This window comes from Ursus arctos, unplaced genomic scaffold (assembly GCF_023065955.2).
Source record: "Ursus arctos isolate Adak ecotype North America unplaced genomic scaffold, UrsArc2.0 scaffold_25, whole genome shotgun sequence".
Classification (NCBI taxonomy): Eukaryota; Metazoa; Chordata; class Mammalia; order Carnivora; family Ursidae; genus Ursus; species Ursus arctos.
In genome coordinates, this window is record NW_026622930.1 from 19,084,884 (window position 1) to 19,111,521 (window position 26,638).

Sequence of the window (26,638 nt, forward strand, 5' to 3'; positions counted from 1 at the left end):
TTTTACTATATACACTTACATATTATTCGAATTTGTTAAAGCCAGCATGTTTTTCTTAACTAAAACAAAAAGATTAAAAGAAAAGCGTACATTGTGTTCTCGGAATAAGTGTGTTTTTAGATAGTTCAGAGGGGAAGGAAAAGTGTCAGACTTCCAAATAGACCCTTCCATTTATATTTCAGTACCTCTGGCTGTTTTTTAAAGGTCATAAATATATGTAGTTGATGACTACAGAGTGACTTATTTATCCTTTCCCTTGGCTTTGAAGTCAAGAAATATGTGTGCACCCCTCTCCACAATGCCTCCTTTCTGTACCCCTGTTTTCCATGTGGTCTGTTGTTACGACATCCTAGAATTGGCGTAATAAAACCTCAACTGTTGTCTCTTGACTTCCAGTTCTGTGATTAAAAGGGAATTCAATTATAGTGCAGAGGGTACCAAAGGTGCATGTGTATGGAGCATGAGTTTAGATGGAGCATGAGTTTAGATGTGGCACAGAGAGTTCTGGCAAAGAGTGGCTCCAAAGCAGACAAGAGAAGCAATGTTAAGGGAGTGAGTTTAATGCAAAGAGATATGGGAAAGACACTTATTCATTTCATCTCTATTGAAGAAGCAGTCACATGTTAGGAGAGAAAAGGAAGGTTTGAAGCGTAACTGTAGAAAATTAGTTTCTGGACACCTTCAGAGAGACATAAATATTTGAGCTCTCCCTACCCACCCCCTGACCACCCCCAAATTGCCTAAATCACAAACAGTGCAGGCATCACCAGTGACCAGAAAGCAGGGCAGTAATGGATGCTAGTTGTTATGTAGATACACAGAAAAGAAACCGTGAGGCACGGCTTGCTCTTCATGAAAAAGCATGTTACATGAAAGGAAGTCCATAGTAAGGTGACCAACCTTTTAAACACAGGTTGGTTTGACTTACCTATCAGAGCAGCTCTGTCTTTGTAATCAACGTAGTATACAGAGTTGCAAAAGCATGCACAAGGCACGTTCAAATGTGCTTTGCAACCTTTTCCATGTGGTTGGCAGGTTCTGGCAAAGCATAAATTAGCCACCCATGTGTTTGTCAGCTCATTACATATTGCAGCTGTGTGATTACAGGAAACAAGTGAGTACTTTCCTTGCTATTTTCAGGATGATTATATGCAACCTTTGGATACAGAAAAATATTAAATTGCACATAGTGATAGCACAGAGATAGCTATACTGTGGTATTAAAATTATGTCTCAGGTGAGCTAATCCCCGTATAGCAAATATGTGTCCGCTTCTTTCTATCTTCATGGCCAGTACTGCATTTGGGTATTTCCGCTACTACCACTTCAAATGTTGGAATAACTATTCGATTCATCCCTCTTATATCCAGTTTCTCCTTGATCCAAAACATCTATGTCTACCACCGCCAGACTAATCTTCCTTATGCCTCGTTTTTACAGAGTTCTAAAGTCTTCCATGTCTTTTTCATGCCTAATGAATTTAAGAATAAACCCCACAGCCTATCACTGGAAGCTTTTCATCACAAAGATTCAACTTAACCATTTCTGTCTTTGTTGTTTTATACCTTCTACCTGAAATCCAGATAGCCTTTCCCCACACTTGCCTTCGGAAGTACAACCAATTCTTTTTTCCTTTTTAAATTTTAATCTTTAATTGAAGTCTAGTTGACATACAATATTAGTTTCAGATGTAAAACATAGTTATTCAACAATTCTATGCCACGACTGTAATGACCATCTGTCACCATACAAAGTTTTTATTATATTATATTCTCTATGCTGTATTTTTCATTCTCATGACTTACTTATTTTATAACTGGAAGTTTGTACCTTTTAATCCCCTTCACCTATTTTGCCCATCCCCTCACCCTTGTCCCCTCTGGCAACCACCAGTTTGTTCCCTGTATTTACGAGTCTGTTTCTGTTTTTTTCTATTTGCTCGTTTGTTTTGCTTTTAGATTCACATGTAGGTGAATCATATCTATTTTTCTTTCTCTGTCTGACTTATTTCACTTAGCATAATACCCTCTAGGTCTGTCCATCTTGTCACAAATGGCAAGACTGCATTCTTTTTTATGGCCGATTTGCAGAAAGCCTGGGATTTCATAGATACTGAACTGAGTCTTACTCTTCTACTTTTAGCTGTCTGAAATGGAAATAAATATCTACATTTTGGGAAAGAGCACCAGGAACATAGTGGTTGATAAATAATTGACAACTGTCTCATTTTTCTACCAACGACTATTAAGTGACAGATTCTACCTTTACGTTTTAATTTTTATTTTCTTACTTTCCAGATCTCCCACTTGCTCTCCAACATAGATTAAATGCTTTTGAGGAATAAGGAAATAGGAACAGCTTCTGTCTGTTTAGTGTGTCTGTTGTAGTTAAACAGTGCTAGGATCTGGAAGCATCGTTCGGATTTCAATCTTATCTCCTATGACACTTACGAATCCTACTCAAAATCTCTGCCTTCAGTTTCCTCAGGCATAATATAGACAGTACCAGACGTAGCTTGCAGGACTCTTAGTAACTCCACAGATGTAATATATGTAAAACGCCTGGCATAGGGTGAGTGGTCGATGGGTATTTGTTGAAAATAACTAACTGGCAGGTACAGATGATTATCTGTGTTACTTACTCTGCATTTTTGTGTAAACTGCAATCAACACAGATCATAGTGAACAAAATGAGAGTAATTTAATGAAAAAGTAACTAAACTTATACCCAAAGTGTTCTTGCTCTTGAAGATCCTTCTGGCATTGCTGCCAATGTTTCTTCCTGCAAAACCCTTAATTCCTATTTCTTAATTTGGTCATCTCTTAATTAAGGGGGTTCCATTAAATTGTCTCTAAGGTCTCATATGGCACTAATATTCTTTAGTTATACTTTTAAAAAATGTATACCCTAAAAACAAAACAAAACAACAACAACAAAATGTTTACCATGCCTAACTCCAGAAAGGAAAAGCATCCATCCCAATTTCTTGGTCATTCCTATTTGAACCAGTCAGAATATGCCAAGTCATGCTATGGAAATAACCCCAAATTACAGTGGTCTATAACTGCAAAGGTGAGTGTCCCCCACAGGACCTGACCAATAAGAGTATGCAGCAGTAGTCATTGTGGTAGCTGGGGGGGACGCGGGTGGGGTGGGGAGGGTGAATACATTGCTACATATCAATTAAAAAAATAACCTCAGCATCTCTCTCCCGTTCCTTCTCACTCTTTAAACAATTTCCTAGGTTTATTAATTGCATTTCAAAATACCCAAAGAATAATGAAAGTTCAGCAGTGTTCTATCATTTTCCATCTCTAAGCTGCAGCAGGTAAATTTCCATTGGAAAAATTTAGGGTCATGTAAGGTACCAAGGGGATTTTTTCCTGTTTTGATTATTCTTGGAAGGAAGATTAGTGTGGGAGAAGCATAAAGCCAAACCTGTTCAAATTAATCCAGAAATATACAAAATGCCAAACATAAAAGGTCAAGAGATTTCTATTTCTAGAGTATATGTAGCTGGTTAATTTATAAATTAGCTTTCCCTTAAAGCCTTGGTGATTTTATTAGGCTATATCCACTGAGGAAATTAGACATTTCAACTTTGCTTTGTGCATTCAACAATTAGGGCCCATTCAGTTGCATTTTTCTTTTTATTTAGGTCATTTTATTGTTGCTAGTCAATAGTCTCAAATATTTAGATCTCTATCCAAAGATAATGAAAAAACCCCCATATAATTGTAATCTCCTATTTAAGAACGCTTTATCTATGATTGAGACACCATTCAAGCATAAGTCACTTTTTGAATTGTGGCTAAGCTCTAGAATCTCCTTTTAGTCCAGTCAAGAATGCCAATTTATGAGCTTATTAAGGAAAATCAATGCCTAGAACATACCTGAAATTTACAAAGGGTCAATCCTCATTAATGTAATTTGCAATAAGAGCTAAACAGAATAAATAACACACATTTTAATTGGGAATCTCTATTAATAAAACAGTCTGTGCACAGCAGCTCCTAATTGGCACAGTTTTCTTTATGTGTTCAATGTCTAAAAGGCCTATAGCAGAAAGAACAGGTGGTAACAGGAATTATTTTAACAGCAGTACAAAGAACTAAGGAAAAATCAGACCCATCTAAAGAGTGAACTATTCATATAAAATTAGGGCTTCCTTAATTTTATGATAGTAATATCCCTTCCTAAAGTTTCACTACCCCTCAGGAATGATTAGAGGGCTTTTAACTTATTTTTAAAGCCTACACATACTATGATACCACATATTTTCTTAAGTCCCTATCCCTTCTTCATCAGCTAATAAGCACGCCACAGAAAGGATACTTTTCTTGGCTTTATATTTGAAGGAAGTATGTTGGTAAAGAACAAAGGGAGTTGTTCTTTTTTAAGTTTTGTTAGTTGAAGTAAATTTTACTTTATAAGTTAACAAAAATGGAAATAAAAGTGCATTAGACTGTCTACAACAAAATGATCAGGACGTACTCCCCTAGATGAAATCAAAGTAAATGTAAATAATAGTATTTCACTTATTAAGCAGTTCAAGTGTCCTACAGTTATTCTCATAAGGATGTAATGAATATATTTATCACTGAAAGTCAGAGAGAGAGAAAAAAAAGAGAATCCCGTAATGCAGAGAGCTGTGATTTAGATATCAAATATTCCTCTGGCTCCACTCAAGGACCAAAACCGAACTGTCGTAGTTTATTGAAAGATATATTTTTTTTGTCTTCCTTTTATTGGCTACCCGAGAGACATTCTAGACAAGTCAGAAAGTCTTGATGGACCAACTTATCAACAGACAGAATAGAGCCATCTTAGTGTCAGTCACCTTGGCAACAGGAACTTGGAATCAGAAAATGTACTGACAATTGTAATGTAGTTTCCAGTGTGTGCTCCCCAGAACTTTCACCGATGTCAAAATAACTTATTTTCTTAATGGGAAGAGAGCCAGGATATAAGAGAGGGATACAGACCAGAAGAGAGAAGAAGCGACAAAGAGAAACCACAGAGAGGCAAAGAAATGTGTATAGACTATGGATCGGCTCCACACCTGTGTAAATACATAAGGGTTCCATGAACTCAAAATGCTCTTCAGCCTTGACCCAAAGCAAAGGAATATTACTTTAGTGACTATCACCCAAGTGCACAATCCTTTTAAAAATAGATCCTTTGTGAATTGTATTAATCACCATGTATGAAACCTTTCAGTCTGAAAGGTAAATTTCAAGGTGTTGAAGCAACGTCAGTATGGAGGGTGTTGCTTTTGGAGGAAAGCCGTCAGGTCTTTCATGGGTGCTGTCAAGTATAAGTTGTCAATATGAATAAGAGACTTTAGGGGCACTTATAAGAGGGAGTGTGAGGGTAAATGTTTGACGAGGGAATGTGGGGTTAAATTGCCGGGAGCCCTTTATATTTTTTTTAATTAGAAATTCCATCTAGCAGTTTCGAGTCCACAGGGATTCTGAGGCCAAATCTAGAGGAATGTGTTAACAGAACGACTGAAATCTGTAGGGTCAGGACCATAGCAACATCAATAATTAAAAACCAGTTTGACTTAAAATTAGTGTCATTAATTGTGTTTTAAAAGTTAACATCTTCTGAGACTTTCTTACCCTCAGAGCTTCGCTCCGCCCTCCTACTCTGCTAGTTAAACAGTGGCTAACACATAACTGAAAAAGCCAACTGTGTTGGGAACTCGAATGATGGTACTTGTTAGAGGGGATAAAGCGTTTGGCCTGCATGTGGAGCAGGCACCGGTCAGACCCGCTCACACCACCCACGTGAAGCCTGCAGAGCCACCTCAGTTCCTAACTTTCACACCACTCTGTGTTTTGCTCTGGGTTCCCTTAATTCAAAGCCTGTGATCTTTGGAAATGGTTTTGTTTTCCCATGGTCTTAGATGGGCTTCCTAGAGAGCAGTGCCTGGCAACAGCTCTCCTCCCCAGCCTCACTTGAACTCTAACAACAGACCTCTTGTAATGACTCCAGCGCGGGGGTAGAATTAGGATATTTGTCCAAGAGACCTGGCTTTTCTCAGTCTCACACCTTCTGATTTGGAAAAGAAGCAAATTTGTTCATGAGTTTTAGAGAAGACATTTTTATTCTCCTGTTGACTCTTAGGCCCTGACTCCAGAGATAGCAGGGTCATTTTTAAGATATTCAAATATTCATGTGCTACCAAGATTCCAGCACAGAGAGCTAGTTTCATCTTTCCACTCACATCTATTCAAATGGGTCAAGATAACAGTCTTGGTTCTTTGGGGCTGCTCTAGCAAAACAGCACAGACTGGGTAGATTATAAACAACAGAAGTCTACTTCCCACAGTTCTGGAGGCTGGAAGCCCAAGATCAAGGTGCCAGCATGGTTGGGTGAGGGCCCTCTTCCAGATCACAGACTTCTGGTTGTTCTGGTCTTCACAGGGTGGAAGGGGCAGGGATTTCTCTGGGGTCCCTTTTATAAAGGTACTAATCCCATTCATGACGGTTCTCCCCTCACGACTTAAACACCTTCAAAGGACCCAACTCCTAATACCATCACTTTTGGGGGTTGGAATTCAGCATATGAATTTTACAGGGATACATTCAGACCACAGCCAACAACATTCCAAATTCGAAGCTGTGTATCTGATAAGGGAACTCAGACAGTAAAGATTCAGCAACCAAATGACCAACCTGGAAACTCTATCAAGCAAGTCATCTTAATATCAAGTAGTATTTTCTAAACAACAGGATATATGTGATAGAAGAATTATTAGTTTCTATAGTGACCAGATTTCCTTGATCAGATCAGGAATATACTATGACAAGCCACACAAGAGGAGATCAAATATCTCAGCACCGTGTAATCTCTCCAGATAGGTTTGTGGACATCATGAAAGCACCCACACAGAGTGCACCTGCCACAATTTCATGGTACCAGACACTCAAGAAATCTATGAGCTTGACCTGAAGAATAAATGATAGTTAGTGCCAATAAATACTTTTTGTTATAGTGGAGGTAAGAAAGGATTTGGTTGGTCCTTTTTCTTTTTTTTTTTTTAATTTTTATTTTGTTATATTAGTCATCATACAGTACATCCCCAGTTTTTGATGCAATGTTCCATGATTCATTATTTGCGTATAACACCCAGTGCACCATGCAATATGTGCCCTCCTTAATACCCATCACCAGCCTATCCCAATCCCCCACCCCCCTCTCCTCTGAAGCCCTCAGTTTGTTTCCCAGGGTCCACAGTCTCTCATGGTTCATTCCCCCTTCTATTTACCCCTCCTTCATGCTAAGTGAAATAAGTCAAGTAGAGAAAGACAATTACCATATGGTTTCACTCATTTATGGAACATAAGAAATAGGAAGATCAGTAGGAGAAGGAATGGTTGGCCCTTTTTCATTGGGAACATTCTATTTTTCACTACTGCAGTGCTCATCAGTGAAATGACAAATGTTAATGCCTATGGCTCATGCTTATAATTCTGTATAATCAGTAAAATATCTTCAATTCAGTGTAATTTTAGAGAAAAAAGTATTTCATTTGTCCTTAAAGTGTTTGCTTCGAAATTTGAAAAATTATGATTGAAATTTTAGCTCATCCATGAGTAGAATATGAAAATATTTAAATAACAATGCATATAACATATAAAGGACAGTCAAGAATTAGTTCACTCTACCCTTTTTGATAGTAAATACATACTCTAAACCATCTGTGTATGTGTTCTCTTTTATTTTTTATTTTTTTATGTGTTCTCTCTTAATCAGTGTATCTATTCTATGAATTTACCAATGACACGCAAATGAATGTATACTGATTAATTCTTTGGGAAAATGACCCATGCACATGAACTAAATTTGAAACAATCTCCATGAACATCTTCATACGTATATGATATGCATACTAATTCTCTGCTCCAGGAAATTTTTCTATATCACAATATTTGATGTATATACCTTTATTTCCAGACTTTATCAAATAGAGAAGAATCTCATGCATTTCTCTGAATATTTACACAGAAACTAATGTCACTAAGATACAGCATGACCATAGCAAGTAGTTGTTTTCCTTTTCCTTTTACAATTCACGAGAGAGATTTGGCTTATGTGTTAGTTATATAACATATGTATGTTAAGTAATTGAAGTAAGTACTCTAATATGTGTATGTTATCCAAATTTAAAATATGTTTCCACTTTCAAAGATTCCTTTCGTTAAAATCACATGTTTGCACAAGTGTGTGTGGAGAAGATTGTATGTGTGTGTAGACACATAATGTGTTGCATATTGGTATGAGATATCATTACAGTCTCCCAATGTTATTTCTAATCGCTTTTATAATATATAGTAGACCTTATGAAAAGCAGTGCTTCCAGATGCCTGATTCAGGATACTGACCTATAAAAATGAATACTAATTTTTAAGAGCAAAACTTAATAATTAAAAATAAACCTTTTATACAAACTACTCTATTTTTTTTTTTTACTACTGTTTGGAGTTTGCTTGCCTCAAAAGTATCATTAGCATAAAATACTAAGTCACACTTAAGACAAATATGAAATGTCTATAAAATTAGGCAATGTGAAGGATTAGTGTGCCATTAAATTAGGACTAAATAGTTATTAAAACTGAATGCTAGTATCTGTTTTAAACTTCGTGGCAGCCAAGTTAAAAATTAAAAAAAAACCCACATAGGATAAAATGATAGTTACACCATTTAAAAAATATTAAAGGCACATATCCACATAAATGCTTTTAAATGGCAAAATATTCCCCATAAACATTATTTATTTCCTAAATTAAAATTAAACATACCTATTTTTCTGACCGTCAGTCTATTTCAGCACTAAATTCAAAGAGGAATTTGTTTTGTACCATGTTACAGGAGTACTACTGAATAAATTCTACTATGACCCCAAAAATTTGCACAAGATATGGAAATCACTCTTCATCCGATTATCTTTAAATTATTATGGCATAAACTTAAGCATAAAAAAACCTTTATGGATAGACTTCTATGAAAATTTGTACTTCTGTACATGCCTAGCATTCAAGCCTAACTGATAAACTTTCAATACAAAAGGCATGATGACAAAGAAAGACTTAGCTTCAGAGTGAAGACTTGTTACAATCCTAGTTCTGCACTTTACTGCCCATGTGATTTTTCATTTCATTTACACTCTATTCGTTTGTTTGTTAAAAATGGTATAACAAACATTTGAAGTAAACGTGATAATGTATGTAAATTACATGACACATTATGCACTCAATTATGTGAATGATATATTCTTCCTAAGGAGTCGATACTTTGATTATATGATAATAGCACCTTGAATTTGTAAAATAATTTGCAACTTAAGCACTTGTACGTGCATTAATTTGTAAATTTTAGTATTGTAAGACATGATTATTTTTATCCACCTTTATTGAGATAGCATTCACATATAATATTTACCCATTTTAAGTGTAGAATCGGATGTAATTGGGTAGTTTTATGCAGTTGAGTAATACCACCATTATCAAAATATAGAATATTTTCATCATCCTAAAAACTTTCCTTGAGTCCCTTTGTAGTCAGTCTTCTCCTATGACTCCTAGTCTCAGGCAACTACTGACATACGTTAGTAATTATACTTCTGCAGTGTGGAATTATGCATGGTGTTAGGTAAAGGGTACAGTTTCTTTGCCTTATTCTTTTATCTTATTCTTAGAGATTGTCAATTGCTCTAGCACCATGTGTTGAAAAGACTGTCGTCTCACTGAATTACTCTGGCATTGAATTGAAAATCCATTGTCTTTCTATGAGAAGACATAAAACTATATACTCCAATGGGACTGTATGTTTGTCTTTATACTAATACCCCACTATCTTAATTACTGTGGATTCATAGTAAACCTTGAAATCAGGTAGTGTGTTTTTCAATCTTTCCTTTTCTTAAATTGTTTTAAAATTGTTTATGCCTTTAGATAGAAATTTTAGAGTCAACTTATGAATTTCTTGGGGGAAAAAGCCTGCTATGATTTTGATTTAGATTACAGTACAGTCACCTACTAAATTTTATCTGTTGAATTTTTCATTGTCATATAATTCAAAGTTTCTTAGTGATTTCCTCTTTGACATATGGAATACCTAGAAGTTTGTTATTTATTTTCCAAATACTTAGGTCTTTCTAGTATCATTTTATTATTGATTTCTAATTAAATTAATTCGGGTTGGAAAACATTCTTTCCATGATTTCAATATTTTTAAATTTTTAAGAATTTGTTATATAATAATGTATGGCTAATCCTTAAAAACATCACATGCACTTGAAAAAAACATGTAGGTTGCCATTTTCGCAGTGGTTATATGTATTTCTAATGAGAAGTCAATTACTCATCAAATCATTGATTTCATTTACATACTTTATGTAATGACTCATTTTTCTCTTGCTGATTTCAAGATTTGGCCTTTTTTTGTGGGGCAGTAGAAAGTTTCAACAATTTGTTGTATGGATGTGCTGAGGCATAGCATTTTTTGTGTTTTTCTGCCTTGGTTTTGAGAATATATGTGGAATTTCTGTCTTTAATTGAGGAAACCCTCAACCATTATTTGTTTATTTTTCCTTTGGTTCATTCTATCTCTCCTTTCCTTCTAGGACACTAAAGACATACATGTTCGACTATTTGATGTTATCTAAAAGGTCTGGAGGCTTTGTTAGTCTTTTTATAATCTTTATTCTTCTGTGTTCTTCATATTAGACAAATTCTCTTATTTTATCTTCAAGTTCACTGAATCTTTCATTTATCATTTCCATTCAGCTGTTAAATCCATCCAGTAAAATCTTAATTTTAGTTCTGGAATTTCCCCTTAGTTCTTTATATCATATGGTCAATATTTCTCTGCAGTCATTTCCTATATTTTCATTCATGTGAGAATATTTTGCTTTTCTTCTTTGAGGAAAACTGTGATAGCCATTTCAAAACTGTGGTTGGCTAGTTCCAACAGTTAGGCCATTCCAGAGTCTGTTTTCCTTTCTCCTGAAAATGTGCTCCATTTTCCCGACTCCTTTCATATATGGGGTAATTTTTAATTGTACTCTGCGGAACCTGTCATTTTCTCTGATTAGTGTTGCTTCCTCTACTTCAGCAGGCAATTGTCTTAAGATAGACTGGAAATGTAAACTCTGTTCCTTAGGTGGAAGTCCATCTCAAGTCTTTTGTCTCTGGCTCAGCTGTTTTGAGTCTATGCCATGTATGCATAGTCCAGGGCTCCATGATAGAATATGGGATCATCTCTCTGGTTCTGTCCCTTCTAGGGACTCCCTGCTCTCTTCAGTAGCCATAGATCCCTGGTAGCTTCATTTTTCTGATTTCCTAGGTCAAAATATTACAGCTGTTCTACCACCAGCAGCATGCATTCTGCTAATACCATGATAATTATCCTTAGCCCCAGGTTAAAATCACAGGATTGAGAATCCTGTTTATATATTTTCCCTTCCATCAGAGTCTGTCTGCAGCTGATCACTGTCCAGTATAGCTGTTTTTGGTATTATGTCCAGATTTTATTGTTTCCTTTAGTGGGAAAGGGGTGGTCAGATAACAACTACTTATGTAATTACAAAAACGTTATTCCTATTTTGTATGTGAGGACACTGGTATCAAGTCAATTAAGTAAATTTGTATAGTTAGTAAGAAATAGCAATGGAGCTGATTCTGGCTCTTAATATCATGGTAATATATTCTTACAGCGTTGCTCATTTTCATCTGAGAATACACAATTTAAATTAAATGTATACTTATCGATATCCCAAAAATAAGCAGTTACGCTAAGAGCCTGTAATAAATTCTATAGTTACTGATTATATTTAGTTTAGAAATACAAGTGTTCACATAGTAAGAACTTAACGTTTCCAGATCATCAATATGTTCATTTCAACAAACATATAAATATCAAGAGAAAATAGAATTTAACTGTTGTGCTCAGCAACAATTACTACATTCATATAATAGTTGTAATAACACTGAAGCATATGAATAGCTACCAATCAATAAAGGCTAATTTCAAAATAATACCTGCTATATCATAGATGGACCTTGTAATTATTAGAACTGTTACATATTTCCAGAGATAGTTGAGTCAGCACAACACACTAAACTTTATGTTTATAAGAAACTAAGTTGATGTAAATATGGCTTATATATTCAGAAATTTCCATCTGAAGACTAATCCCTAGCCTCACAGTCAGAAATTCTCTTAGGGCCAGTATTAATCCTTTAAATTATTGCCTACCCTAATTTTTTCTTCACTTCCTTCTGTAATCATTGTTGTTGTTTTTAGTATTATTAGAATACTAATGGGTGGCCATACTAATGGGAGGTATTAAATACATATACTTTATTTTAAGAAACAAGGAAATGTTCCTGAATGAACAAGATGGGGGGATAGCATTCCCTATACTTTGTTGTTTTCTGGAAGGACTCAAAGCTACTCAATCATTTTAACTGCAGTCACTGACTGTGATGGAAAGCAATTTGAATGAAATGAATATTCAAAACTATTTACTTAACCCAGAAGGTAGCAGACAGGGTATTTAAAATAAAGCTTCTGGCATAACATGTGATAACTTTAATGATCATTGTGCTGGAAAACAGGTGTCAGCTTGCTTCCCTTCCATTTCTTTTTACCCCCTCCTCCTCCCTTTCCACCTGTTTTTTTTTTTTTTTCTTTTCTCCAGCCTCTCCTGTGTGTTTTGATCTGTGAAGAACAATTTGCCATCTTCAGTTTATGAGGAGGAGATGCCCACAAACATTGGGAATCAAGAATGAAGAAACATCTCCTGTTCCTACCGCCACTCTTTCCTACCCGCTACAATAGGACGCTCTGCTGTTTTATAGGTGGATGGATGTGCTTTTATGAGGAATGCTAAGGTGGTATTTCCCATGTTGCTCCACCAATGCTAGACTTGAATTCTTTCGGTATCATTGGATACCCTTTGGTCATTCAATTTTAATATGGGATTTGCCTACACAAGGTCAAATATTTGGATAAAAAACAAACAAAAGAATAAAAAACACCCTAGAAAATCATCCATGAAAGTTTCAGGATTAATATGCCAAACACTGTAATACTTTTTCTATTATCTTAGTGCAGACAATTTCCACATTACTCCTAAATAATTGGTCTTCTTGACTCTAGTCTTACCCCAAACATGCCATCTTCCATAAATGTTTCAATAACCACCTTCCATAAACAAAGATCTCATGATGTTACTTAACCAGTCACAAATCTTTAAGAACTTTTTATTATACTTAGGACCAAAACAATAATTGAGGACTGATATTTTTGTCTCTAAACTTTGAGCTGCAAGAATGCAGGAAGCATAAATTATTCACTCAATCATTTATTCATTTATGAATGCATAAAACATTTATCGAGGGCCAACTATGTGCCAGGCATTGTTTATATATTGGAAAAGAAAACAGTAAGTGAATATACCAGATAAAAATCCCTGCCTTTATGGAGCAATGAAGGGAGAAAAGCAATGAACAAACAAGCAAGCTGACATTATAGTATCTTAGAACATGATAAAGTATAGAAAAACAAAGCAGAGAAGAAGATGTCCCTGTCGGGGGTGAGGAGTCAGTTCTAAACAGGATGATGAGGGAGTTCTCACTGCTGTTTACAAGCAGTCTAAGGAGGTCAGGAGAAAGGCTGTATGCATATCTTAGGGTAAGCATCCTCCAGGAAAAAGATCTCATGGAACCTGCCTGTCACACTCCCAGAGCAGGGAAGAGAGCAATCTGACTGGAGCTGAGTAAGAGACAGAGATAGAGCTGATAAGGTCAAAGAGTTAAAGTGGGCTAGGGGTTAGGCCAGTGTAAGGACTTTGGCCCTGACTCCGAGTGAGGCAGGAACGGATTGGCAGGTTTCAAGCAGAAGGAGAGCATGGTCTGGATTAAGTTTAAAATGATCACTCTGATTGCTCTTTTGTGAATTAAGTGGAAAGGGGCCAGGGCAAATCAGGGAGGCCTGGAGGTTCCTGAGTTAATCCACGTTACAGATCGGTGGACACCTGGAATAAGGTGAAAGCAATGCACAGGAATAGATATGGGTTTTGTGGGGCCCTCTAAAAAAAATACAAAATTATTGCTATAAAGTCTGGTATGGAAGTAAATATTTATTTAGAAAAGGTAAATATATTACCAGGGTTAAAAAGCTGACAACACAGGTATCATAGAAGTCTTAGAATATATAAATAATAATAATAATTATTAGCTGCATGATATACTTCTATGTTACTTTTTCCCTACATTGTAAAAGCATTTTTTGAACATCTCTTCATATAATACTTTTATAGTAGAGAGAATAGAAAGGTAATTCTCTCCTTGAAAAAATCAAAACTTGTTCTTTTGTGGAAGCCAGCTTACATAAAATCTGTCTTTTATTTTTGACAGTGTAGAAAAATAACTTTTAGTTTCATAGTTTCCTCTGCGGTTCTTGCCCAGGCTGTGCCTGATGATGGATGGAAGCCCTCCAAAGCTCTAGTCCTTGAATTTCCCTTCTCTGACCCCTGGAGAGAGCCACTGCCTCAAACACTGGTCCAGCTTGGCCGAAACTCTATCTCCTGGGGTTCTTCCTCCCTACTCACCATTGCCCACTGGGCCAGTCCAGAGGAAGGGGGGACTGGATAAGCCTTGGTTATAATGTTTATCCAGCAGACAGAAGAACCATGATGCCGTCAGATCCTTTCCCTTGGTGTGAATGGTAGGGCCCAGATACTGGTCAAGGTCAGCCAGAAGCAAGTATCACTCTGGACTTGGTGGTAATAGACAGGAGTGTTGCTAGCATGGTGCCCCCTACTGCCGGCCTCCACCGCTGGCATGTATGATAGGCTCACTGCACTTTGTGCCTCTACCACACAGCTAGATTCCTTTCTCCTGAGTCCCCAGAAAGCTAGAAAGGCCCGATGCAAGTGAGGTGCCATAATGCTTAAGTTTCATTACTTTTAAGTTAAATCTACTTTTGGAAGTGGGGATGGGAGAAGTCTGATTCTTTATAAATGTTGGCGATAGAACCAAGAGGACTTGATGATGGATTGAATGTGTGTGTAAAGAAAGAGAAGAAGGCGAGGAAAGCACTGTGGTTTTAGCCCAAGTTCCTAGAAGGACAGAGTCATCATTTTTTCAGATGGAGAAGAAAATGGAAGGATATTGGAGAATAAGAGTAGAAATTCAGTTTTAGATATGTTCAATTTCTAACAGTCACTAATGTACAAATAGAGATGTTAAGAAAGGCAGCTGGATATGAGTAGGGAGATCAAGAGAAAGGACCAAATAATTTTACCATGTGTATGTAACATTGAATCATGTTATACTTTAAATATATGCAATATTCTTTGTAAATTTTACCTCAGGAAAGCTGGGGGAACAACAGGCAGGATGGGGAAGGACCAAAAGGAAGATATAAATCTGGGAGTCTTCAGCATGTAGATGGGATTTAAAGTAATGAGACTCTGTGAAACTAAAAGGAAACAGGAGAGATTTCTAAGAACTATGCTCTATGTTGCACTCTCATTTTATTTAAAAAAATTTTTTTTAAGATTTTATTTATTTATCTATTTATTTGAGAAAGAGAGAAAGTGTGCATGAGTGGGGGGAGGGGCAGAGAGAGAGGGAGAAGCAGACTCTGAGCTGATCATGGAGCCCAAACCGGCCACGATCCCAGGACCCAGAGATCATGACCTGAGCCGAAATCAAGAGTCAGACACTTAACTGACTGAGCCACCCAGGGGCCCTGCACTCCCATTTTAAAGGATCTGAAAGATAAGAAGAAACCATAAGGGAAGAGAAAAAATGAGTGGCCAATAAGGTAGGAAAAAGAAGAGAGATACAGAGAAAGAGAAATACTGCCTGCAAGCCGGCCGAGGAAAATACGTACGTAATCAGCTTGCCAAGTGCTGCTGATAGATCAAATAGGAAGAGGACCTAGAACTGATCACCAAATTAAAAAACATATAGGTTTCAGGGTGCCTGGGTGGCTCAGTCAGTTAAGCATCTACCTTTGGCTCAGGTCATGATTCCCGGGGTCCTGGGATTGAGCGTTGCATCAGGGTCCTGGGATGGAGCCCCATGCTGGGCTCCCTGCTCATTAGGTAGCTGGAAACTACCCAAATACCCATTCTCCCTCTGCCCCTCCCCACCCCCTTCCTGCACATGCTATCTCTCCCCCCAAATAAATAAATAAATAAAATCTTTTAAAAAAATGTAGGTTTCATTGATGGTCTTGACAAATAGATGTGATAAACACTTCCTTGCAGTATGGAAAGACAGGGATTAAGCAGCTGGCTTATGGTCTATTTGTCTACCTTTACCTGGGTGATGTTTCCAGGAAAGAATGAACACAAACGACTCCAGTTTGCACCTCACAGTAAATAAACTAATGGTATTGGAGAAGAGTTCTTATTCATGAAATTATTTTAGCAGAATATCACTGATTTATAGATTTATGAAGCCTAGGTTCCTGGAAAATATCACATAAACTATGTAACTATCTGAGTACCGAATGGAGAAATTTCATTACCTAAATCATCCCTGCTGTGTAAGAAACTGTCCCTTTCGATTAGAAATCAGTTCTTTTGACCTAGGCAAGAGAGTGTGTCTGACACTGCTGGGAAGGACATCAGGAGACACTCTGCTATACCTGTGCCTCGAGATTACTCGTATCCTTGAAATTATTAGTGAAAAGCTCTGTGAGCCCAATGTGGCAATCTGAGCCTTTGCTTTAGTTGGAAGAGGATTTAAGAAAAAAAATGAAAGTGTTTAACTCCCTAGGATATTTGCTCTTAATGGGACTAGAAGAATGAGGCAAGTATAGAGGAGATATGTAGTGAAGATAGATTTTATTTTTAATGTTTTGAAATTCCTTTGAATTATCTAGAAGAATTAAAATCAGGGAAACCCAACCTGCCTTCAGAAATGTTTATATATGTTCCCCCAAATAATGGACTAAAATGTTTATAGCAACATTATTTGTAGTAACTCCAAGCTGGAAACTACCCAAATACCCATCAACAGAATGGATCAATAAATGATGATATACTCGCACCAGGAAATATCATACAGCAATGGGAATGAGCAATCTACAAATACATGCAACAGTATGAATGGCCCTTATAAACTTAGTAGTTGAACAAAAGAATAAAGGCACTAAAGATCTGTAAACTATTAATGTAAAGTACAATACATGTGTATAATGTAGTGTGTTTGTAATGCGTATATAAAGTACAAAAATGGGCAAAATAAATCTATTTTGTCAGAAGTCAGGATACTAGTTATTTGGCGGGGTAGTAATTGGAAGGGGTCAGAAGAGAAATTTCAAAATACTCGCAATGTTCTATTTCTTGATGTAGTTATCACAGACGAATTCAGTTTTTGGAAATTTGTTGAGTTGTACATTTATGATTCAGGCACTTTCCTGTATGTCAATAAAATTTTCTAAAAAATACTGGGCACAAAATGACCTCACATTCTCCTTATTCCACTTATATGGCCTAATTAAATTGGGCCCTCATAATAGCAAGCTTGATAAAGAAAGGAGAAAAGAAAGATGTAATGATCTTTATAGTCTCTATCTCTTTATCTCCACGCTTGGTCCCAAGACAGGAAATTCTCAGGCTGAGCATTCTTGCTTCAAAAGGATATCATGGCTGATGACATGATGTCAATCACATTATTTAGATCATATCTTGACTGAAATAGATCCCTATCAAAGGAGATTCTTCTATAAATAGCCATACAATATGCATGGTTCTCAATTTATGACTGGTAAAATGAGGAGGCATAAGATAGAGTAGCCCCACCCTTTGGACTAAACCTCATTTCTCTCCCACTCCCAACCCATTTAAAATCAATAACATGGCCTTCTTTCTATACTATCTTGCTCCACATATTACCTGTGAAGCCCAAGTTACTTTTTACCAATTTATTTGTTTTGAACATTAACTAGTTAACGTAGAAGCCTTTATCTTTTTAGGAGTCTGTAAATTAAATGTTTAAGCTTGCATAGAGAGATTCAATGAATATGTGAAATTACAACATTCTTAAAGCCACGTCAATAAGAAACAACATTCCCAGCATTAATTTAGGATATCACTCAGAGTTCACAAACTAGTTTGATGACTACTTTCAAAAGTGTTCTCATCTTCAATGGTGAGATAAATACAACCCTGATAGCTCTGAAAAGGATTATGAGGCTGTGTTCAGACCCACCTGGAAAGAGCTGGAATCTCATAGAGTGGTAGCAAGGATACTTCCCCCAGGGAATGTACGATCAAGTGCATATATAAGACATGGACATGTCAGGTTAAGTCACACAAGGGGTTATGGATGCTAAATGACACAAGAATGGGTTAGACTATAAAGATAAGGGAGATTACACTGGGGGAGATATGGTGGTAGGCTGGATAAAGAAGGTGAAACACACAGAAATACGTGATTTTGGCGGGGATGGGCAGGAAGATGAGCAGGCTGGGGCAGATGGTCTGATGGGTCTATCCATTGAGTTTTGTGTATGAGTCTCAAGTCCAGGGGAGTTGTAGGAGCTCACTGAGGAAATCTGGGTGAAGATTTTATAATGGCTTACCAAAGATTAGAACATTTTTTTTCCTCCCCAGCATGCAGATAGAGAAAAGTATTGATGACATTTAGAAACTTTTCATATGGCATGCCCAGCATTGGGTGGATGCGACACTGTCACTGAGGTGAGTTGAAAACTATGGCATTGAGTCTATGGAAGAACACTTGCTAAAACCTTAATCCTCAAGAGGAGACTGAGGCATTCAGCAAGTTTCAAACACAGGACTTGGTAGCAAGGACAGAAGTTAGAACTGGACTCCACGGCCAGTCACAAGAGGGACTTTTCGTAACAGAAATAAAAATAGTATGGGGTACAAGTATGGGGATTAGGGTGTCTCCTCCAGGTCAGGTCAGTGGAAATGATGGGGTTCTTTCAAATGGGTGTAAACCAGTCTCACTAGAGCCTAGCATATTGAGAGGGATATTAAGGTCCCAATGCTGATGCGAAGACTACTAGAGGTAAGGTGAAAGAAAAGAAGTTTAGAATTAGGCTGGCCCTGACTCTTTTAAGATCAAAATCCTGTGGCATTTTTGATAGTTACTTTCATGTGTCAACTGAAGGGGTTTTTTGGATGAGGTTAACATTTAAGTCAGTGAACTTTGAGTAAGGAGACTGCCCTCCATAATGTGAGTAGGCCTCATCCAATCAGTTCAAAGACCATACTAGAACAAAAAGATCTACCTCTGAGCAAGGTGAATTTTCCAGCAAACTGACTTCAGACCTCGTCTGCACCCCTGGCTAGCCTGGGTCTTCAGCTTACCTGCCTACAAGGTAGATATGGACTTGCCGGTCTTTACAGTCATGTGAACCAATTCCTTACACTAAATCTCTCTCTCTCTATATATATATATACATACACATCCTATTCGTTCTATTTCTCTGGAGAATCCTGACTAATACACACTTGACCCGGTACCTCAAAAATAAAAGACAATTTTGAGAGTCGAAGAGTCAGATCAACACTTTGGAGAGTAATTCATATTATTTATTACTTTGGGATCTACATAGCTGCCTGGTACTATAAATTCAGTAATATATACTCAAAAATAAGATGAAGTTTGTTGAATAAAAACAATATGCAAAAGTCTTTTTTTTTTTCCAGAGGTGTTTGAGAAAAAAAAAATCAATCCAACAAACAACATCATTTAAATTAATGTGAAGGACGCTAAGTCTAGGAAAGAAATAATTGATCATGGCTAGTCTGGTTTCCTATTTTAGTTTCTGCTACCTTAATTTACATTATGTATGTTCTTTTCCTAGTTGCTAAGGATATGCAATAACCACTGAGAGAAAGCCACTGCTTTCGTCAATAGTAATCACAAGTGAGTCTACCAATGATTTTCCCAGTGTTAACGCCATATGCAGAAATTTTAAGAAGTAATAAATAAAAAACCAAAATATAAAATACTTCCAACAACCTCCTAAAAAATATTTTAACTTTGCAACCTTGTTAAGCAATGTTCTTTTCAAAGCTCTGTCCCTAATTCCACAAAGCAAAAACTCTGAGGAACTAATATTTTCCTCAAGTGAAATGTACACTTAATTTTTCCATAATGTCTGTGATTTGGGATGATTTACTGATCTCTCTAGGATATCAAGTATCCTACCACTCTAAGTGCACAAGGGAACAAGGACCATTGCCATGGTGATATCATTCTTGTTATCCTCAGAAGGACAGAGGAGTTCAGTGAGACCAATCTTTATTTGTAGCCTCTTTCCCTAGGATATCAGAGAATGCCTATCACATTAGGTCCACTGTCTACCTGAGATGCCCTTCAGAGAGCTTAGTCTTACATTGGGGCTGGAAAAGATAGAAGGTAGCTTGTTCTGTTAGCAATTAACTGTTTCCTAATTGCCTTGAGATATTATATATATATTATATATCATATATCACATCAATTTCATATATATATAGATATAGATATATGTATGTGATACTTCTGTTTCTCAGTATTTAAAACAGTTTGGTTTGTTATTGGTATTATTGGTAAGGCTTTCAGTCAATAGTAGGCTATTAGTAGTTAAGTCTTTGAGGAGTCAAATTATACAGGGATGTTTAACTGCATGGGGAGCCAGCGCCCCAACCACCATGTTCTTCAAGGGTCAGCTGTAGATATTAGTCTATCTACAAAGGGAATGCTTCATTTGCTTCTGTTTACCATTAAGCATACTCACGTCCCTCCAGGAATTCCTTAGCTTTCCCTAAATCTAATCCTGCCTCAAAGTCTTGCTATGTCAGTTAAATGACATAACATAAGAAAGTGCTGTGTTTAGAGTAGGCCAACTGCTTGTACAAATCAACCAAACCTCTCAGTAGCTTAACACAACACAGGTTTATTTTTCATTCACATTACCGAACAATGCACATTGGGGAGTGGGGTGGATCTGCTCTAAACATTCAAGGACCGCAGTCAGTGGCTTTGCCATCTGGTGGCTCTGCCATCCTTCAGGTCTTCAAGGTCCACCCTCTATTTTCTGCATCTCAGTGACAAAAAAGAGAAGAGAGAATATATGGAGAAATGTACTGGAGACTCCTGAGGGCAGTGTTTGCAAGTGCATACATCATGTTCAACAACAGTCCAATTGTTACAATTTAGTCACATAATAACAAAGTCAGGTGGGAACTGTAGAGGTAAAAGGAACAGGAAAATGGTAAACAGTTTCTACAAGTGCTCAGAAAAACACTTGGCATAAGAGCTCAATAATGGAATTTATTACGTAGGATCCATTATTGAAACAAGACTGGTAAATTTGTAAAGTCATCATGACCCAACAAAGCAAAGAAGAAGGATTTAACTATCCAAGATACATTGATGGGGCTCCATGCTCAGTGGTGAGCTGGCTTCAAGAGTCTCTCCCTCGGCCCCTCAACCCTCCAAAAGAGATAAATACATCTTTTTTAGAAAGAATATATTTAAGCTCAAAATCAAATCAGGCACAACTGATGTAACTCAGGTTGGACTCAGGCTGGACACAGTTGGGAATCTGTAGCACAGGTCAGTGGTGAGGGACTAAAAAATAAGATAAATGTGAGCAGGGCCAAGTGGGCATAATGGAATGAATTAAAAAGAGAGCCAAATAAAGACAAAATGCAGTTTCAATAAGAAAGGGTACCTAAGTGTAATATGATTGAGACTGGAGAAGGAAAAGGGAATTAGCATAAAAGACAGGCATGCCCTTTAAAAATGGAGACTAAGAATATACTAAAGATCTAGCAGTGGACAGGTAGGAGGGACTGAGCAGGTTATTATGTTCTGAAAATTAGGAAAAGGCTAGTTCTGAGGATGTCAGGGTGTTCCCAGCTAAATGGAATTCTATGAAGTATAGTGGTTACTCCTGGCTAAAGAGCTGAATTTGCACTGAGAAAAGTGAGCTATTTGAGGCTAAAATAAATTGGCAGATATGGGAGAGCACAGTGCAAATAGAGGTGAACCACCATGACCATGGTGTCCAAGTTATGATATCTGTAGTAAAGGAAAGGAAATTGGGTGCAAAAAAGACACCAGAATGTCCATGTTAAGTAGAACCTTCTGCAGACCCTTTCTTAATTTGTCTTGACATTTAATTTGCTGGATCAGATTCTGAGGGTTGGGTCCCCCACCCCCACCCCCACCCCAGATTTGTTGTTGGTGTTGTTTTGAATTAGGAAGGGTTTCCTACACTATCTATTTTTGGAAAGAGGTGGCTAAAAGGAGAGAAAGGTCTGGGAGGTTGTGGCTATCACCAAATGGGGTGCCAGAGGAAGACCCCCTGCTTTGTACAGAGTCACTACAGAGCCTTGCCCCCTGTATCTTCCTTTGCAAAGCACCTGGTTTAGGACTGGATGTTTTCTTAGATCCAGTAGAACTGTTTTTCAAATAAGCAGAATGAAATCTTAGTGACTCATTTAGAGAAATTTTCACATGTCCTATACGTTTTTAGAGCCTCAATTTTCTTTGCACTTCAGAATAGCTGTGGACAGTACTGAGAGTAAGTAGAGATTACATCTTTATTTTTTATAAGAAAAACAAGACCCAAAGAAATAAAATTACTGTCTCAAAGTTACAGATCTTCTGATTGGTGGTTCTGAATATAAACACTGATTCATCACCCAAAGCTCATTTCATAGTCATATGGCTGACATTAAAAGTCAAATTAATCTCCTGATTACAGCACATGTAGGATTGCCCGGCAGCAAAAAGCTTTGCCAAGTCAAAAGACATCCTGTCATGGAAACCATGCACACATGCATGCATGCACGCATGTATATGAGTGCACACATACACGTGCACACTCACACGTGTGCAAACACATCACTTCCGGTTATAACTTAAAGAGAATCAGCACAGCAGACAACATAGAGAGATGACTGATTTTAAAATATTTAGGATACAAATTCAAATCTTCATTTTAATCCATCCAAGCCCCATAATTTGCTGACAAACCTATCTAGTTTAAAGAAAAATAAGTTGGGTGGCATTAGGTTGGTAACTAATACCGCATGGGTATTTACACTGAGTCTGGAATGGGAAATAGAATCAATATACTATAATGACTTATTTTACCCTTTTATTTAGTCATTGACTCAACAAATATTCATGGAGTCCTTCTGAATTTCCAAACATTTTAGTAGATGTCAGGTCAGCGTGAAAACGTAAATTTAAAAAAAAAAGCACACCTATTTTCATTAAAAGTGTAAATATTATCACAGGTCTCCAGCTGGTTAATAAGCATTATCACTTCTAACTTTGCTTACTTTTACACTATTCTCTGCTAGATTTAATTAACAGCATCTGTGAATTATCAAAACAACTGAAATAATATAGAGGAAAAGTGGCATACATCATGAATCTAGCATCTTCTCTGCCTCAGTTTATTTGTTCATTTTTTTTTCCTATTATAAATCCTCAGGCTTCCTAATCTCATCTGTCAAGCTTGACTTTATTACAAGGCAGGCTCTTATAACAATGAATGCGGTGAGTTGGTGTCTCCCTCGAAAAAAGGGTTCAATCAAAGAAGGTCATTTTATTCTGATTTGAGAAAATTTAATTATCTCTGCTGTCTGATAATTTGCATATTTTACCCACAATGCACCATAACACATTTTCCTTCAAAATTATCATGACCTATAGATGAATCATTTTTATCCTTGTGGCTACTGTTGAGGAAAGTGATGGACAGATTGAGAAACTTCTGCAATTACTGTTTCAGTCATATCTAACTGAATATATGTTAGGGCAGAATGGAGGCAGGAGATTTCAACTGTCCTGATCTGATTCTTTCTTTTTTTCTTTCTCCAAATCTGTCAGCGACTGTAATAGCATTGATACAATCTCTTGAGCTGCTTGTCTACCATGACTTACACAATTTTAAATTTAAACTAACTTCCCTTTTTGTATGTATCTCATATTTCCTAAAGCGGTGGGCTAGTAAGCAGAAAGGTACCCACCATGAAATGGTTAGGTAATTCTCTTCTCATAAACATCTTGAAAGATAAAGCAGAGATACACAAAGCCAAAACCAACCAAATAAAATGAAACAAAGAAGAAACAAACACAAACCTACTGCTATGACATTGTTAAAGTGAACAGTGGGGATTTATAAACATGGAGTATTTCACATCACATGGTGCTTAGAATAAGGAAATCACCTTAAGCAGGTTCTGATTAATGAGACGCTCAAGAGGTTAATTGGACTAAATTTTGACCTGGATTTTCTTCTAAAGGCTAATTATAAAGTTTGTGTAACTCAATCTATAGCCCTAGAAAACATCACAGTTCCAGAGCTGTCATTCCTCTCCCACTCTATTTTTACTTGTTATTATGTTTTGGTTTTGGTTTGCTTTTTAGGATGGGAGAACTGAGTTTAGGGTCAACAACCCAGCCTTGAATTATGAGGAGATTCAAAAAAGTCCCCATCATCATGAGCAGATCTCTGACAGCACTAAATTTCATTATTAATAACTATACAATTCATCAGCATGTGAGACAAACTTACCTGACACCTTTGCAAATGAAATAGCTCATCTTTTTTCTAGCATACCAATAAGTGCCACCTGCTCCTCACATTCCCTGCAGGAACTGAGTCAGTTACAGAAGGGGCGACCCTTTCGTATCTTCACTTTTATGAACTTACGTTTTTTTTTCTGAGGACGAGAAGCCTTGTTTCAGAGCCTGTTGCTCCTCTTAAACATGCTTAAGGAGCTTTTTGTTTTGTTACCTTCTCCCTTTGAAGCAAGTTAACATTTCTTTTTATTCTTTTGATAGGAAACCTTCAAAATAAGCCTTCAGCTACAAGCTTTAAATCTGTTAAGAATGTCTCTCTTCTCTGATTTACCAAGATTTCCATGAAGCCAGGTGATTTATTTCCTTTGTCTCCTTCCTCTGGTCCTTACCTCTCGAGTAGGTGATCATAAATATTTGTCAGATGATTTTTTTAAATTGGAGAATATTACCGAGTTCTTACTATATAACAGATCTTGTGCTAAACACTTTTATGTGTATCATTCCATTAAAGATCACAAAAACTCTGTGAAGTACATAAAATTGTTATCTCCATTTCTAGAAGATGAAACAGAGAGATTATGAAATTTACCCAGGTAAGTAAACAACAGAGCCCAAGATCAATAGAACTAAATTTGTCAGGCTCTAAAGCCTATGCTTTTAGCCATTAGTCAGTCGCCAATGGAAACAACTCTACTGGGTGCCAAATAGGTCATGTGTTTCCCTCTATCCTTCAGTCCTTCTTGCTGTTAGTTGTGGCCGCATGAATCATATGGTAATGGGATGTGAGCAGAACTGCTGCATGCTATTTTTAGTCTGAGGTAATTGAGGGTGGGGTGGGCGTGTATTTTTCTCATTTTCTTTCCTCCTGCTGCAGCCAATCTGGAAGGCACACCTTGGCAGTATGCTAATGTAGCAGAACCTCCCAACTGCTCAATGTTCTGAGTGTCTAACATGGAACAAAGCCACCCTCCACTTCCAAAGTGCACTTTAGATTTGTGGTAAGACTATAATGAGATTTGGAGAGGGTAATTTGTTACTTTGGCAAAATCCAACCTTTCCTGACTAATACAGTGTCTCGTGAGAAAAAAAAAAAAAAAACCCAAATGACTTAGTGACTGAATGGGTATGTGATTGATTTCATTGGTTCTGAGTACATATTATATTAAGAAGGATACATAATTCTCATAATTGTCAATAGGTGATATCACACATCTCACATAAAGATTTATTGAAAGTTCTGAAATTTCTTAGTGGAAGAACAGAATAAAGTGTACAGATGCCATTAAATACTGACAGTATTAACTTTTCGAGAATATTTGCTCAAGCATTTCTTTTCTTCTTTTTAATCTAAGAGGATAAATACTATTGAACTTTTAACTTTAGGGGGGGAAAGGGTGACATGATATTCTGGAACTTTTTATTCTTCAGTTAATGACATTAACTATTCCACTTGATTACAAGCCACTTCTAAGTCAGGCCTATCTGAGACCTACAAAAATTGGGGACAAAAAGGTTCAAGTGCTGGAAGACTTATCAGGGTGAAATGGGGAGAAGAGCCTGCTTGATATAAGCTGTATATAAGGTCTTACTCCTCTACATAAAGATTTCAAGATGAACAGGAGTCAGAGTTTCAAATAGTGCTAGTTTCTGCAAAATATGATTCACTCACATAATGAGGTTCAATTTGTTCAAATTGGAAAAAAAAGATTGTTAGTCACAGAATTATCTTTTCTAAAATATGCACAGAAAATACCATTAGAAACTTTACTTTGGGAGCAGAGAGGGTATATGTGTCTCAGTACAGTAACCCAAACCATGGACTGTCACAACATGTGAATAGGGAAATGAGTGAAATCAGCTAAAGCTGTTACTTTGGGCTAGCAGCCAGGAGGCATAGCTGTTATTGTTTGTTTTGCTTTGTTTTGTTAAAGATTTAGAGAGAGTGAGAGAAAGAGAGAGCAGGAGCATGAGCAGGGGCAGGGACAGAGGAAAAGAGAGAAGCAGACTCTTCCACTGAGCAAGGAGCCCCATGTGGGGCTCA

The 26,638-nt window shown here is 37.0% G+C and overlaps 1 long non-coding RNA gene across 1 annotated transcript in view; it reads right to left on the reverse strand.

Moving 5' to 3' along the window:
- LOC123002157 (uncharacterized) overlaps window positions 1-26,638 on the reverse strand; it is a 289,432-nt gene that overhangs the window by 27,465 nt on the left and 235,329 nt on the right. The window lies entirely within an intron of this gene.